General features: G+C 49.8%; 1 pseudogene; it reads left to right on the top strand.

Moving 5' to 3' along the window:
- The first annotated feature begins 1,641 nt into the window (after positions 1–1,641).
- Positions 1,642–3,156, top strand: LOC149855734 (uncharacterized protein T26G10.4-like; annotated as a pseudogene).
- Positions 3,157–18,090: the final 14,934 nt, after the last annotated feature.

Here is an 18,090-nt window from a genome sequence, read left to right as displayed (position 1 = left end):
GCAGCGCAAAGGCCCGCCAGGCCAGCCACCCCGCCGACAACCCCACCGGACCAGACCTCCGAGGAGCGTCCGACGGAAGGACCTGCCCCAGCGATGCCACCAAGCAGGTCGAATCCCAGAGCTCCCTGACCAGACATGACACCCCGACTGGACACCCCCCCCCCCCGGACCCCCGGGGCCACCTGACCTGCCGAGGACCCCGGAGCCGCCCGGGGAGACCAAACTGCCGGAAGCCCTCCAGCTCCCGGGCATCTCGGAATCCCCAGGTGCGGAGCCCTCCCCACAGCAGAGGACGCCCACCCCGTGGCAGGCCCTCTGGCTGGAGGAGCTCTCTTGGGCCACCACCTTTTGAGGCCTTCGAGGCCTTGGTGACTCGGCTCACGGAGGAGCTCTTGGCGGCCGCCCGCCCAGGCCAACCCCGGAGAGGCGCCGACGGCAGACCGATGACGCGATGAGACAACAGACCACAGCCGCAGCGGCGACCTAGGCGCCAGCGCTACGACCTGGCAGCAGCCTCCCAGATCCAGAAGCTGTACCGAGCCAACCACCCCAAGGCAGTTAGAGATCCTGGAGGGGCCCTCGGCCTTCTGCCAGGTCCCCCGGGAGACTCTGTTCTGCTATTTTAGCAGGGTCTTCAACCCCCCGGCAGAGGCGGCCACACCACGCCCCGCGACAGTAGAAGCGCTGAGCCCCGTCCCCCCCGGCGGAGGGGTTCGAGGAGGCCTTCACGCCGCAGGAAGTGAAAGCCCGCCTGAAGAGGACCAGAGACACTGCCCCTGGCAAGGACAGCATCAGGTACGGTCTCCTCAAAAAACGTGACCCGGGCTGCCTCATTCTTTCTGTTCTCTTTAACAGGTGCAGAGAGTTCCACCGGACACCCGCCACCTGGAAGAGGGCCATGATGGTTCTCATCCACAAGAAGGGGGACCCGACCGACCCCGGGCAACTGGAGACCCATTGCCCTGTGCTCCACGGTGGCCAAACTGTATGCCAGCTGCCTGGCAGCTCACATCACCAACTGGGCAATGACCAGCGGGGCCATGAGCCGCAGCCAGAAGGGCTTCATGTCAATGGAGGGCTGCTACGAACACAATTTCACCCTCCAGATGACCCTGGACAATACCCGGAGGACCAGGAAGCAGTGTGCGGTGGTGTGGCTGGACATCTCCAATGCCTTCGGCTCCGTGCCCCACCACCACATCTTGAACACCCTCCATGAGCTGGGCTTACCGGCCGGCGTCATCAATTCAGTGTGAGAGCTCTACCTCAGGTGCACCACAACCGTCCGCGCCACCGACAGTGAGACCGCGTAGATCCCCATCCGGTTGGGGGTGAGGCAGGGCTGCCTCTTCAGCCCCATCATCTTCAACCTGGCCATGGAACCGCTCCTTCGCGCCGTGGTGGGCGGCCCCAGCAGGCTCGACCTGTACAGCCAGAAGCTGAGCGTCCTGGCCTACGCCAATGACCTGGTCCTCCTGGCCCCCGATGCCGCCCAGCTGCAGCAGATGCTGGACGTGACGTCCGAGGCGGCCAGATGGATGGGCCTGCGCTTTTAACATTGCCAAGTGCGCCTCCCTGCACATCAACAGCAGGCGGAAGAGCTGCGTCCTGGACTCCACCCTCAGGGTCCAGGGCCAGGCGATGAGGCACCTGCGCGACGGCGAGGCCTACTGCCACCTGGGGATGCCCACCGGCCACCGGGCCAGGCAGACGCCGGAGGAGACCATCGCTGGGATCGTGCAGGACGCCCGCAAGCTGGACTTGTCCCTGCTGGCCCCCTGGCAGAAGATCGATGCGGTGAACACCTTCCTCATCCCCTGCGCCGTGTTCGTCCTGAGGGGCTTGGCGGTCCCCAAGACCCCCCTCAAGAAGGCGGACACCGAGATCCGGCAGCTGCTCAAGAAGTGGCTGCACCTGCTGCTGCGGGCCAGCAACGAGGTCCTGCACATCCCCTACCGGCAGGGAGGCGCCAACGTGCCCCGCATGGGAGACCTCTGCGACATCACGGTGGTGACCCACGCCTTCCGCCTCCTCACCTGCCCAGAGGCCATGATTAAGTATCATCGCCACCAGCGCCCTGGAGGAGACCGCCCACAAGAGGATCGGGCAGCAGCCCGCTGGACAAGACCTGGCCACCTTCCTCAGCGGCTCGCTGGAGGGCGAGTTCAGCCGGGACGGCGGGGACTTTGCCTCGCTGTGGAGCCAACCCCGCAACACCACGTGCCGCCTTGGGAACCGCGTCGGCTGCGCCTGGACTTGGACTGAGAAGTGCCGGGAGCTGGGAGTCTGCCTGCGCCCAGCCCCGCACGCTGACCGGATCACCGTGATGCCCCGCACGAGGACCTTCCTGGAGAGGTTCCTGAAGGACGCCGTCCGCAACAAGTATGCCGGCAACCTGAGAGCAAACCCGACCAGGGCAAGGTCTTTGACATCACCTCATAGTGGGACGCTAGCAACCACTTCATGCCCAGCGGGAGCTTCACGCGCTTCGCGGACTGGCGCTTCCTTCACAGCGCCCGCCTCAACTGCCTGCCTCTGAACGGGGCCGTGCGCTTTGGCCACCGGGACAAGAGGTGCCGACAGTGCAGCTATGTGGTGGAGACCCTCCCACATGTGCTGTGTGGCTGCAAGCCGCACGCCAGAGCCTGGCAGCTGCGCCACAATGCTGTCCAGGACCGCCTGGCATGGGCCATCCCAGCCAGGGCGGGGGAGATCTCCGTGAACCGCACCATCCTGGGCTGCAAGAGCCTGCTGCGTCCCGACATCGTCGTCATGGACCACGAGGCCAAGAAGATCGTGATGGTGGATGTCACCATCCCCTTCGAGAACCAGTGCCAAGCCTTCACCGAGGCCCGGGCTCGCAAGCGGGAGAAGTACGCCCCGCTGGCCGACACCCTGAGGGGCCATGGCTACGACGTGATGGTGGACGCGCTCATCGTGGGGACGCTCAGAGCCTGGGACCCCAGCAACAAGAGCATCCTCCACGCCTGCCGCGTTTCCCGCCGCTATGCCAAGCTGATGCGCTGCCTCATGGTGTCCAACACCATCTGCTGGTCCCGTGACATCTACATGGAGCACATCATGGGCCACCACCAGTATATTGACCCCTCCAGACCAGCCGCCACCAGACTGGACCCGGAGAACGCCGCCGCCTGAACCGCCCCCCCCCCCCCCACTTCGCTTCGCGTCGAGAGGACTTCGCCGCCACGGATGACCCCGCCCCACCCGAAGAGGACCCCCACGATAGGACTTTTTAAGGACTGAGACGCTCTCCCCGAGCCACTTCCTCCAACATTGCGGACCACTGTAACGGGTATGTGTGTATCTATTTCCTTTCCCTCTCAGCGTCGTGACCCCCCCCACCCGCGGGCTTAGTTGGCTAACTTTGTATGGTATGTAACCTAGTCGCGTTCCCCTCCTCTCCCCCATCCCTCAATTGTTAGTCCCTCGCTCGGGTGCTTTGTATTTCCATCTCAACTTTGTCATCCTTTTTCCTGGATTCCCCATCCAAAACATCTACTAATAAAAGTCAATCTGTTCCCTATGTCACATGACCTGTTGGTGGTGGTTGAACTGATGCAGGTAATTTTCCTTTACTTGAGCAGCAGTTAAAAGAAGTACAAAATGTATGTTCTGGCATTATAAAAAAAACTGTCAGCATATTGACAGACTCTGACTATGAAAGATAAAACATTAATATATTAGAAGAATGTATGTTTAAAGGGATATTTCTTGAAGGGGAAGAGTTCAGAGTACTCCAGCTGTCAATGTATGAGAGGGTAGTTCTGCAATATACCCATTACCACCTATGTATGTATTTTGAAGTGTTGCTGTATAGGTAGGCAATGTTTCATGTAATATGTGGTCCTTGTGGGCCAATATCAGTGTAAGAGTAGAGTATTTGCTGTTCTGTACACATACATAGCTGGTAATGTTGGGTTGATATCCCAGAACTTCTTTATACAGTATCCCCTACTCCGAAGCATAAATATCATGGCAGCTTGCGAATTATACATCACTTTTTAAAATTTCTCATCCTTCCAAGATTGCTCTACATAAAAGTAGATGGGAATTCTGAATAGAGCCAGGTCATGCACAGTTCCTCCAACATACCAACAGCCTCTAAAGGCTGAAATCTGCACCTAAAAGGGATAAGTAATTTACAGTGGCCAGTTTCCATTGCAGTTTTTTTTTTTTTTTTTATAGAAATGCCACTTCTGAACCACTTCCAAATCAAGACTGAGATGACTGGAATAGTTTTACTGTTACATAGTTTTTTTTCACTGATACAGCAGCCTCTGTTATAGACACAGTGGGTGCATCTACACAAGATGCTAACTGTGCAGTAACCTAATATTATTGCACAGTAACGTGTCACAGGACAAACAGTGCTAATATACTTGTGTACAAATCCCTTTGTATATGGCTCTACCACTGCTGCACACACCTTGCGGGGTACACTACCTCCCTGTGACACTCGCCTGCCATGACTTGATCATAATAATAGGAGAAATCTTTCCCTGAGAAGGAAAAACTAGCTCTGCCATCGGGGCCGTGTTCAATAATCCTAAGTAACCAGTTATGGACTGTAACAGAGCCTCACTGGCCTTACAAGGGGCTCCTCCAATCCCAGTACCCCTGCCACAGTCCTCTGGGCTTAAGTACAAGCTCCTGTTGTTAAGGCGACACAGCCAGGAGGACTCTCAGTACCTTCATGGATGACTCCCAGGAAGCCTCTGCAGTTCATTAGAAACAAATGCAAAAATATGGGTAGGTGTATTCTTCACCCCTGGCCTCTGTCACACTCCAGTGAAGGGTTTTTCTTCTCACTACTGCTTGTTTCCTTTTGAGCTCTCCACCCTGCACTCCCAGCTTATCAATGCTGGTTTCTGGTCCCTAGCTCTGGCTTGTCTGTCCTGAACTGAGGGGAAACACTTGGGCTAAGTTAATATCAAGTGACTCCTCCCCTGAGGTTATAAACAGCCTGTTCTAGCCCCATCTTAGTGTTTCCAAATAGGGCTTTCCCTTTCCAGGCGTTCTGTTTCCCAGCGAGAACCTTAAGCAGCCAGACTGTCTCTGCGTTCTCCAGGGGCTTTCTGCAACACAGGCTTTCCCTGCTAGGATACTTCTCCCATCTGCTTGAGAGCACTCTGCAGGTAAGGATTTAGTCCTTGTCATACTCCCAGACCTGTCTAGGGGTTTCTCCTGTTTGCTGCCTCTGAGCAGGCTCTGCAGTTGCCCTGCTTCAACTGCTCCTGTGTCCTGCCCCTTTACTGTCATGGCCGCTTGACTTCCAGATACTAAGGAGAGGGGAGCGAGCATAGATTTTCCTCCACCCACTCCCCCTACTTCTCTACAATGCTACTGCACAATGGCATCACTAAAAAGGTGTGTGCCAGCACTACTGCACAGTAATGCCATTTATTACAAATTGATTTAGTACTTGATTATACAAATACTAAACTTAATGCACAGTAACTGTGATGCATTAATAAACATGTAGACATGCCCAGCGGTCACAAAAGTAGATAAACTACATTACATTGACTTTTGCTCAAGAATAGAAGGTTGGAATATACTTGTAAACATATTTCAGTAATTAGACAGTTAATGTCAGTACGGTACTATGAAACTCCAATTGTTAATTTTTACTATTAATTACTAGGATTTTGCTCTGTTGACGGCCAAATTCTTTAATTTAGAAGCTAGGATCTTATTCTGAAGAAGCAAGAGCCTGCTCTGAAGTGCTGAATTTCTCCCCAGGTTTGAACCCTACCATTTGCAGGTGTAGATACTTGTTGGTTAATATTTGATGGAAATAAATAAAACAGGTCTGCAAGTAGATGCATTTCCCTAGCTGGGTGTAAGTCAACGTTTACGGATCATACAAAGTCACCTACTTTCTAGGTGTGTTTCCATTAACAATTTGATACCCATCTTGCTGGGGTCATCAGACCCCAGTGGTCTTTCCTGCCCAAGTACAGGGGGCCTAGACCTAATGATCTGTAAGGTCCTTTCCAGCTCCTAACAAACTATGAAACAATACAGCTAAATTTAACAGGGTTCCTACCATCAGGCTTGGTCAGCACTCACCCTAAATCAGTGTTTTCAACCTTTTTAGACTCAAAGCACTTCTCAGAAAATGCCAGGTCTTAGCTTTTATTTATTTATTTTTTTTGACAATGAAAAAATAATCGACCAATTATTCTGTTGCAAAGAACTCAGACCACATAGTGAATCAGAAAGGTTTTGAGACTATAGATTCCTGTTTGAAATCTCTAGGTTTATCTTGTGAATCACATATGGGTGTTTGGACACCCAACAGTGCTAATAATGCATGGTACCCTGTGACACCCTTAAAAGGATCTCATGGCCACATTACCTTGGTTGAGAATCACTGCCATAATGTCTCTGCCCTAACTAGAATTACTCTAGTTAGAAGCTCCACCCATTATATGTCAGAGTACTCTTCAGTGATCTTGTCAAAAGTAGACTTTCTCCCTTCCTGCACTAAACCTAGCACTACATGACTTTTAGCTGTGGGAACAACAGCATAGGTAGAGGATAGGATCTAAGTCACTTAGGAGCTTATAATAGTTTTACTCAAGGTTCTGGCTGCAACTGGCACTTTAACATTACCTAGGCTGCTTTCAGAGTTTAACCCTCCCCCCCAAAAACAAACAAACAAACAAAAAAAAGAACCAAACCAAAACAAAAAAGCAAAACCTCACAAACCTGGCGCTTTAAACTCGACACGCTCCCACACTGAGTCTACCACATGCCCGGAAGAGGCAGCATGTTAGCTGGACCTGGCTCACCCAAAGTCTGCATAGATCAGGAACTTTAGTGGGGCTTATTTTGTGCTTTTATCTAATAGCATAGCTGATTGACTCAGCTTTAGATAAAAGTGCTAAAATCCCTGCTGAAGCACCTGATCTATACAGGTGCTGTGGAGCTGAGTCCAAGTAATAGATTCATAGACATTAGGGCTGGAAGGGACCTCATGAGACTATTGGGTCCAGCCCCCTGCCCAACAGGCAGGAAGTCAGCTGGAGTAAGATGACCCCAGCAAGAAAATCATCCAAGCATTTCTTAAAGGTATCCAGAGTAAGTGCTTGCACCACTTCTGGGAGGGATCTATTCCAGACTCTGGAAACTCAGACAGTAAAGAAGTTTTCCTTATGTCCAGTCTAAAACGGTCTTCCAGCAGTTTGTGACCATTAGACCTTGTCTTCCCTTGGGATGCCCTGGTGAACAGATGTTCTTCCAGTTCCTGATGCATACACTTTATATACTTATAGGCTGCCACCATATACTCCCTGAGCCTTAGCTTTTCCAGGTTGAAGTCCCATGCCTCTCAGCCTCTCCTCATAAGGAGAGGCTCTCTTGCTCTCTGATCATTTGTGTGGCTCTCCTCTGGACTCTCTCAAGCTTCTCCACATCCTTTCTAAAGTGCACAGCCCAGAATTGGATGAAGTACTCTAGCTGTGGCCTCACCAAGGCAGAATAAAGTGGGAGGATGACCCTGCATTTGTCTCTGTTGAATACCATCACGTTTTGATCTGCCCACTGTTACCAGATTTGCCCGCTCCTTTGGGGTGTGCTCATTTATTAGGGCTAGGGTCTTGGTAATTCTATTAATGTGCTGCTTGTGTTTCTATTATGGAGCTGTATCTCTCCCTTCTGCAAGCCCTCACCCCCCAATGGAGCTATCTTGCAGGACTCAGTTCAGTGGGGCTGGGTTCCTCCAGTCCCCAAATAAGTCATACACACAAACACACACAGATTAACGTGACACACCTGACCTGGCTGGGTTGATCAGCGTGGACAGGCTGCCACCCTCATATGCCAAGAGTCAGTTCATCAGAGCAACAATAACTACAGTCAGACACAAGCACACAGTTAAACAGAATACCTCTGAATCCAGCTGGGTGTCCAGCTGACACCCTCATGGGCCAGCATTCAGTTCATTAGGGCACGTCTGAGTCAAACTGGGTCAATCAGCCTATACAGGCTGATCCCCTTATGTGTTTCGAACTCAGCACGTCCCAATCTTTTACTCTCTTGATGAGCAGACCCCACAATATTTCTGGGCTTCACAGGGATCTTTAGCTTAGGTAAAAGGGGCGTTGCTGCAGAGCAAGTGGGGAAAGAGAAGTAAAGAAGGCAAAATATACCCAGTTACCACCAGTTTGACTATAAAAGTTATTTATTGCTAAGTAGATGAAATATATATTGACACTAGTAGTAATAGACATGCAAAGGAAAAACAAACACAAACAGTCACAGTATACCCTGGTTTCACTAAGTATTTGGGGAAACTTAGCTCAAGCTTAACTAATACAGTTCAAGTTCAGAAATCTATGCTTAGAGAGAGAGAAGAGAAGAGAGAGAGAGCTGGGATCTCACCAGTCCAAGGCACTCGGGTTGCAGAGCTGACAGGTCGAAGTTCTCAGCATGATCCTTGAAGGGAGATGATCTGCCTTCTGCAGCCTCTCCAGAAGAAAGTAAGTGGTGTCAGCACACACACTGCTGCTTCTTTTACAGATTTTTATACCCCCAGTTCAGCTTCTTTCAAGCATTCTCAATAGTGTAAATCAAATTGTCTTGTCTATTGACAAGGGGTTATCTGGTTGGAATATCTCAGGAACTTGATCGATACTCAGGAAACACCTACTTGGGAGCCAGCTTGACAGTCCTATGGATAGCAGATATACTTGATGGGATAGCTCCTGCTGTCTTCAGAAACAATAGATTGCAGCATCAGGGTTTTTGGATTTTTACTTGCTGTGAACAAGCCTCAGCTTAGCATGACTTTTCCAGATCTTACTATAGTCTTTTAACAGACTTCAGGCAATTATTGGAGTGTTCATAACCTGTTGTGGAGAGGACTTCCACCAGTCATCTCAGGAAAAGTATGACAACACTTGTGGACAGGGCTCCAATGGGCTGGACGCTGTGATGATCCCTGTACCATTGTTCAAATGTTGCCCATACCCCCTCTGACTCGGTCTATTGCCTCAGCATTCCCTAACCCGGCAACCGAGTTGTAGCCAATTAAGTTTACACAGGCCTCCCATAGTGGGACGGGGGAATGTACGGCCCGAGATGCCCAGTAAACTTACTTTTGCTTAGAGATGGGGGGGGGTGGCGGGGGGGGAAGGAAAAGTCCTTTGTAAATCCAGATTAGAACTGGTCTGATAAATGCTGAGCTGGGTGTGGGGGTTGATGAGCATTTGGAGCACAGATTCCCCATCATGCCGTGCTCCCCTGCTTCGCTGATCCCAGAATTCACTGCAGTCTCTGCTTCAGGCTTTCTCTTCTCCATCTCTCATGTAAATGAATGGTCATCTGTTCCCATCTCAGATGCAAATGAGATCTAGGGCAGTTGTTTCACTTTTGTCACCCTTATCTGAAGGGTTTTAGGTGCGTCTCTCACTGCATCTTAATCAGCTTCTGTTTGGGGGGATGGCGATTCTTTGTGAGTCAGACAGTCTGTGTCCTGTGTCAGGGTTCCCCAGGAACATGAAGCTGACAGGTAACACCACCTTGCAAGTCTGTCCATGTTAGCCTGAATCGCCAGTCTATCCTCTAGCATGACTGCATTTCCCCATAATTTGGTGCTGTCTGTAAACTTAGCCAGTCCGCTTCTGACATTCAAATCAAGATCATTAATGAATATATTGAAGAGTACTGAATATACTGGTCCGAGTACTGAACCCTGGGGGATGCCACTGGTCACCACGTGCCATGTTGACTTGGTTCCATTGACTATCACTCTCTGGGTCCAACCACAGAGCCAGTTCCCCAGCCATAGGACCGTAAGGTTGTTGAGGCCGCAGTTCCCCAATTTTACCATGAGGACATCATGAGACCAAGCCAAAGGCTTTTTTGAAGTCCAAATATATGGCATCAACCTCTTCTCCCTTGTCCAGGTGGTGTATCACTTGGTCATAGATTTCATAGACATTCATTCAGGCTGGAAGGGACCCCGAAGGCTCATCAAGTCCAGCCCCTGTCAGAAGGAAATAAGGTTGGTCAAGCAAGACCTACCTGTAATGAAGCCATGTTGGTTCTCAGAATGCTGCCTTTCATTAGCCTGTTTGTGCGGTTTTCCCTTGATACCTAAGAGTCTGATTTGTGCTCTTATCTCTCTGATTGCCAAAGTTGTGTAGTTCTGTGTAATATTCCAACTCTCAACTGCCATATCTTGATCTAATTTGATGTCAGCGGTCAGAAGGTGTTACTGATGCAGAAGGACACTGGCAATATGTATAGAATTTTTTCCTCCATTACCCCTTGCCTCTAGCTCCTTCAGACAATGCCCCAGAATTTTATCATTAATTGAATCCAATTTGTATATGGTTGATCAATTCTTTTTATTCTTATTTTTTTTCTTCCTACACCCTCTATCAGTTAATATTCATACAGCCTGTGACTCTTTCAGACTGTTTTGCATGCTTTTATTTTTTTCTTTTACATTGAAGAACACTTTGTTGCATTTATTTAACACCAGAACAACATGTACAAAACTAGGTAAAGTCAACTTTAGAACTGTTTATGTTCTTCTTTTCTTGGCCTAGGGTACTTCTTTCAGTCTCTTTCTTCCTTCCCCTGTACATTTTGTGGGGAGATATTATCTTAATAAGTTCCTCCTTACACCCCTGTCTCTTTCTCGTATAGGAGTGAGCACAACCTGGACTCAGATTCTTCCTTTTCCCAACAGATCACTGAGCACAATCGGCCCCAATTAAATTCAAACAAGACCCAGAAAAACAGAACGGGATAAGAATGAACTTGACCTTAATGAAACCTGACGAGCATCTGCTGCTCTTCCTTCCTCGCGGTTTCTGTTTTTGTTTCTCTCTTCTTCCCAGCAATTCAAGAGTCCCCTCATTTCTTCAGGGGTTCCAGATCTTCCCCTCTGGTTGAGCCCTCTCCTCTAGACAGAACCAGCTCCTGGGACTTCCCTGTCCCAAGTCTATCCCTGCAGCTCCTGCTCCTCTGAAACCCCGCTCTGTCTTCTCTCATCCAGCATACTGTGTCATGCTGCACCGCATCTCTCCAGCTTAAAAGAACAGCTGCTCCAAAAGCAGTGTTCTCCCAGTGCAATCTCCTTTTCAGCCACTCCCTTTTCACACTGTTGTTGATTATTTCTTGGATGATTTTTTCCAAGATCTTTCTAGGGATTGAAGTCAAACTGATTGGCCTGTAGTTCCCTGGATCTTCCTTCTTTCCTTTCTTGAAGATAGGCACCACATGGGCCCTCTCCTGAGAGCCATGAGTTCACAGATATCCTCACCATTGGTCATGTTATGATGTCAGCCAACTCTTTTAGCAGTCTTGGGTGCATTCCATCCGGGCCAGCTAACTTGTGGATGTCCAGCCTCTCAAGCTGTTCCCTCTCAAGCTGTTCCCTCACAAGATCTTCACCAATTATAGGCATATGTTCATCCTTACCCTGGTAATCCTGCATCCTGTCTAGCAGGGTGATCTCCTTGGGCTGGTGGAAAACTGATGCAAAGTAATCATTGAGGAGATTAGCTTTTTCCTGAGTGTCAGTTGTCAGCTGCCCCGTTTGGTTCAGCAAGGATCCATTGTTGCCCCTTTGTTTTCTGCCTTCTCTTCAGGCTTGCTGCTTAGAGCCTTGTGCCCCTCATGCTCACCCTCCTATGCAAACTTCCATGCTAACTCATGAGCCGGGGCCCAGAGCATGCCTGTTTGTGCACTCTGTTCACATGGCTCTGGTTGCACGGCTCCCTGGGGGGCTGAGCTAAGTAGGAACTGGGGGAGGGGGTGTGTGACTGAAAGAGGACAGAGAAAGGCCTCAGGATTTGTCCCTAACTTATTTGTATTTCAGAACTATCTGATTATTCTGCCTTCAGCAGGGTTTACACTAGATGACCTCTGAGGTCCCCTTCCAGCCCTTCTTTCCTATGTCCCTATGCCTTCAATGCTATGTCTACAGTCGTATTAGTTTTAGAACTTCATTTCTACACAGCCAATCTATACATTAAACTACGATATAATGAAACACATCTATAAGGGGCTAAGCAGATCTCTCTTTTTTTTCTAGGTATCTTGTTGCCCTCTACTATGATGCACTATCTAGAGAGAAAATAGGTTAGTCAAAGAAAACTTATAACAAGACTGTATACAAATACAGGAAACATGACAGTGTGGGAAGCAATCTTTCCTGAAGATTAGTTTAAAGAAACTGTTTATTAATGATGACTACACAGCACTCAGATTAGGGTTAGAATAAAATACACTTGCATTTGAGAGCATAGCAGAAGAATTCGTGTTTACACGAATGCACAGGATTCACCATCTGTATTACAAATATTTACATATGCAAGGCTTACAGGCTTCTTGTGTGTCCAGCTCTCTCATATCCCCCTCTCCATGGTTCTTGGTGCCAGACAGGCTGTAGTTGGTTCTGATGGAGAAACTGTGGCCACTTCTGGTAACTCGGCTCTTACTGTTAAATCATAACTATGTCAAGCAATAACCCACTTATTTCAGGAAACTGCCTGAGGCCACACCAGTGTTTCCCACAGTGTGAAGCTACATTCCTCTCCTAGCCTGAACATCAATTTCTATCCTGGATAAATACATGCTATACATCAGGCTGGAGCACTGCACCACAGAGGCATCTACTGCTACAATTTTTTCCCTCTCTTAGGCATTCTGTCCTAGTATAACAGCTTTAAATGGTAGTCAGGGATCTATAAGGTGGAATCTAATTAAGGAATGGAATGGGTCTGTGCATCATCCAGCCACAACTAGCCCAGTACTACGTACTTCTTGGGTCATGCTTGCCTAGGCAGGCTCTCTGGCAAAGCAGCATTGCTTTCACCACTGCAGCCTCCCAAAACTCAACCTATCCTCCCTGATCAGCATACTTTCTGCCATGGAAGCCTTCTCCAAACTTTAGGTAAATCCTATGACTGGTTTTCAACCTTTTTTGACTCAAGGCACCCCTCATTAGACCCAAAGCAGCCCTCAGAAAATGATAGCTCTTAGCTTTCACTGATTTATGGAAAAATAAGAGTATTTCTTCTGTTCCAAAGAACTCAAAAGACAACAACAGGTCAGTATGATTTTGACACTATGAATTCCTATTTGAAATCTATGGGTTTATTTTGTGAATGATGTGTAGGTGTTTGGACCCCTAAAAGTGCTAATATTGGACAATACCCTGTGGCACCCTTAAAAGAATCTTGTGGCATCCTGGTTGAGAATCATTATGCTGTGAGATGGTCATGGGATATGTTAGTAGTTTTGAAACTCCTGATAGAGACAACTACCATGTGAATTTTTATGATTTGGTCCCCAGGGCTCAGGGGCCCCACTCTTGAGATCATAAATGAGTTTCCAATCTATTATAATTCTATTTTTAAGAGGCTAGTTTCATTATTTCATAATTTGTTAAAAACAGGTAGTCATTGCCAAACGGTATGAACAAGCTTCAAGAGTCTTCTATTCATCATTAAACCAGGATGAGGAATTTTATCTGGGGGAATGTCTGGGGGAACCAGAGCACCCCAAAAGATGACAAGATTGAATGGTCACAAACTCCTCTATGACTGTTTCAGGCTGGACATAAGAAAGAATTTCTTTACTGTCCAAGCCCCCAAGGTTTGGAATAGACTGCCACTGGAGGTGGTTCAAGCACCTACTTTAAACACCTTCAAGAGACATTTGGATGTCCATCTTGCTGGAATCCTCTGACCCCTGCTGACTTTCAGCCCTTTGGGTAGGGGCCTGGACTCGATGATCTCTCAAGGTCCCTTTCAGCCCTAATGTCTATGGAAGCTATGAATATATTTGAAGGGGGAGAACTGAATCCTAGCCAGGAGTGGGAGGAGGAAGCTAAAGAATTGGGGGGCGGGGGAAACCTGGTGCATATAAGGTCACAGGACTGCATGAAGGGGGCCTGTTCTAAGAACAATCCTTTGAGCTTATGGCTGAACTTGCCATGACACTTTAGTCAGAAGCCTAAAAGATTAAGAATACGGGGAAAGGGATACCACAGAATGGTTAAGACACGTCTGTATCAAGGTCTATTCAGTCAGTGCTGGATCAGCTCAATTAATGTGGAGTGTTCGCTGTGACAGCAGGCACACTGTATTCTGGCTCTACTTACTGCTGGGTGAACTGTTTCAAACTAGCCTTCCAAATTCCCAGCTAGTTCAACTCACATGAATATCAATTACAATGTACTGCCAGAAGAAAACATGTTAGCATAAGCTAGTTCTGCCCTAACCAGTTTAAACATGTTGACATCAAGAACGATTGGCTTTCTTTATTCTGGGAACAAGATATGCAAGCTATTTTAAGTGCTATGTACAAGTTCTGTGTAATCCCTTTCCCTTACCCAATCTGCTGCTCAGCTTTCTGTCCTGTGCTCCCTGCCTGATCTGATGCTCTATTTTTTGCTCCCTCTCCTATCTGCCCCTGTGCTGCCTGTCCCTTCCTAGATATGCTATGTGTCACCACAGGCTGCCTGTGCCACTTACGACACCTATGCTGCAAGTTGGCCACTCCTGCTGTACAATAGTTTTCTTCTGTGCTTGTAGAGATCCAGAACGAGTAGACTTCTTCTTACCAAGTCATTTTTCAAATAATTTCACTGGAACAGCAACATGCCCGGGAAATGCAGTGACTAAGTTTGTCATCCTCCTTCCCTGGAAATGAAGTTTTACTGTGTCAGTGTTTGTTGTGAGCTGCTTTCACTGTATGATGTATAAAACCCATGTTTTTTTCAGTCTCAGTGCCTGGCCTGCATTCCAAGCTCTGCATTTCATCTTATGAACTGCTTGGTAAAGCCATGTCCAGCTCTGGACAGGTAATACTACAGTATGCAAAGGCAAGAATGCCAGTACTGCATTCAGTAAAAGGCAGTATATTCCCTGAGAGTTGCAGAACGAAAGGTGGTCTACAGAACTAGATAAGGGACTGTAAATCAGGACATCTTGCACTGCAAGTCCAGCACTGCCACTGGCTCACAATCTCATCCTAGAAAATCATGTGCCTTGGTTTCCTCTTGTATAAAGTTGTGTTTATTAGACAACCTAGGTTAGAGGTGGCCAACCTGCAGTACACAGGCCACAAGTGGAACAGACAGCTGCAGTATATAGTATGCAAGTCCTGGATGTTCAGTAGAGAGGTGATAAAATAAAGGCAGGGGGGCTTGAGCCTGTGCTGTGAAGTGGAGCTCCATAGGGAAGGATAGTGCTGCAGGTGAAGATGACAGATATCATCACCAAGCCAAGTTAACCCTTCTCTGGACCTGCAGCTACCACAAAATTCAGGGCTTTGGATCCTCAGTCACCACATAAAACTGAAGCAGCTGTGGGGCCCAAGAAAGGTTAACTTGATTTGTGACAGTGACACCACTCTTACAGCCAGGTGCGGCTGGTGAACTTGGAGGCAGGTGGGGCATGTGGCATAGGCGGAAGGAGCAAAAAATTTTTGGAGGGGCCATGGGGGGAGATGAGGGGCAATGGAGCTGGGACCAGGGAGGGACTGGAGCAGAGCCAGGGCTGGGATCTGGGCCAGGGCCTGTTGCGCCTGTCCCTTCCCCCGCACCTGTTGTCATTGCCTGGCGCTGGCAGCCTTTGTAAATTCATCATCCACACCAGCCTTGGCTCCACACTGCCCAGGGGGGCCTGGAATGGGGCCAGCCTCAGCTACACCTCCAAGCCAGAGGGGACAGAGCCTGTGGGACCCCTGTGCCCACCCTGCATCATCCCCAGGAAAAGTCCAAGGGCTCCTCCAGAAGTGTGATGCCAGGCAGCCAATGGGGGCCCATGGCCCCCTGATCTTTGCATGGGGTACAAGTGAGCTACAGCTGTCAACTGTGCTTTGCCTACTCCAAGCCATGCTGCTGCCTTTGTAAGTGGCGTGGCACCATGTGAGTCCCGCCATTGGGCAGGCTGGGCAGCAAGGCACATGGCGCCAAACTGTGCCGCTTTTAAAGGCAGCAGCAAGGCGTGGAGCAGGCGGAGTGCAGCTCACAGCTGTAGCTTGCCTGTGCCTGTGCAAAGACTGGGGGGCAATGGGCCCCCCTTGGCTGCCTGGCACCGTGCCCCTGGAGGAGCTGCTGGGCTCTGATTGTCTCACAACCCAGCCTAGCTGGGACCTGTTCACTGTGAATGGAGCCCCGGCTGGGCCAGATTGTGTGACAGTCAGAGCCTAGTGGGTCATCCAAGGGCATGGCATGAGGGAGTCAAGGTGGGGAAACGTGCTCCAGCTCCCACATGGCAGCAGGGAGCTGCCCCCCACCCCTTGGATGAGCCCCCTGCAGCCCTGTCCTATTCCCCACTGGGGTTCTGCAGTAGCACATTGCAGCCCCAGCCCCAAGCCCCACCTGGGTGGGCAGCAGCCCCAGCCCTGCCCAGCTCCCCCACTACAGGGGCCTCAATCCCCTTGTCTCCCACTTACCTGCTGGAGCTGCTCTGCAGGCTGCCTGGGGCCACATGCATGTCTCTGCACATAGCACCCCTCGTCTTCCACCTTCCTCCCAACAGCTCTTTACCCAGGCTGGGGCGTCAGTACAGGTGCCCCACTGCCTGCTTAAACAAGTAGTTATTATGATCCATTATAACTGTTGAAGTGTTTCTACTGTGCAAGCACCTTTGGGGTGGTAAGGAGATTGCCACAAGGTACCTTACTGCTCATATGCATTGTGGGCTGGACCAGCCTACATAATCACAACATGATTGATTATGTCTTTTGAAACTGGTGGGACGCACCTAACCTCTCTGTGGCAGGGCACTGTTTGTGCCACTTTAAGACCTGAGCCAAGAAGCTAGTAGGTGATTGATTGCAGCAGCCATTTTAGATCCCTGGCTGCCTATATAAATAGATCAGTTCCTTGCTGGCAGGCCAGGCAGCAACACTGCCTGGCTGCAAGGCTGCTAATATCATTCTGGAGGTAAGGGCAGGAGCTGTAGGGGATGACTAGGAGGCTCCTGGTCCTGGGCATGACCTAAATCTGTACCCTGCCGGGAGTGGGTGACCTGGTAGGGCTCTCAGTGGCACAGGAGCCCCCAGGAAATGCCAGTTACCATCCCAGTGAAAGGTGGGTCAGGGTGCCTTAACCCCAGCTCCCACAACTGAGTGGGTCACCTGCTAGTAGGGTCCAGAGGGCGGACCCAAGAGAGAGAGTAGGCTGGAGGTGCAGAGGCCTGACTTAGAGTACACTCAGCTGATCAATGCTGGGGCCAGAACCAGAACAGTCAAAAGGGCCAGGGGCCCACCATGAGGGATGCCCAGAGCTGAGGGCCTGGGGTTCCTGACTATCCTTGGAGGCAAGGCCAGGGCCTGTGTGGCCAAAGGTTCCAGGGGGACCATGCCCAAGAAGGGAAATGGTTCAGGGAGCTAGGCAGCCCTGAATGAGGGTGGGGTAGGCAGCCTGAATGGAGGGATCTAAGAGGGGTCTTGAATAAAAGATTCTGGGGCCCAGTGTGGGGGCCAGTGATGATACGAACAGTGGATGCCATCTGTGAGGCATGGGCTGTGGTGTAGGGGAGGTACGGAGCTGCAGATAGCGCCCCCTGACATTGGGGCAAGAAAATGGGCAGACTTCCACCTAATTAAGATCATTAATTAGATAACAACAAGGCATGGCAGACAAGAACACGGGTGGTTGGCCCAGAACAGGTGGGTGGGGCCATTGGTAGACGGGCCTCAGAGGCCCCCCAGTTACATGCCCCCTATTGAGCAGCTGCCAGTGCTTTCAGCAGTGTTCTGCCCCCACCCTGCTCCATGGTGGCCAGAGGCTCTGAGCATCCCTCCCTCCATTCTGGCACCCCTATCAGGTACCCTTCTTGGGCCTGCAAATCAGAGTGGCACTCAAGGAGGGGGTGGGACTTAACTTGTGGTATGCCTGCCAAAAATGGAGGCTACCACTGAGTTAGTTAGACACTAAACTGTTTTTACAGAAGAAACTGTTTCTCCCAACATAATTTCAATTTGTTTACTACTTTAGGACAGGAAAGGATCAGAGGGCTACAGACAGAGCTGGTCCTACACATGAGATTCAGCCCCTTAGAATAAGAAATCAAATATATCCAAAGATCA

The sequence above is a fragment of the Crocodylus siamensis genome, chromosome 11 (genome assembly GCF_052110815.1).
Source record: "Crocodylus siamensis isolate JL-2025a chromosome 11, ASM5211081v1, whole genome shotgun sequence".
NCBI classification, from domain to species: domain Eukaryota; kingdom Metazoa; phylum Chordata; order Crocodylia; family Crocodylidae; genus Crocodylus; species Crocodylus siamensis.
The sequence above is the reverse complement of the archived record's forward strand: the minus strand, read 5'-3'. Positions and strand labels throughout refer to the sequence as shown.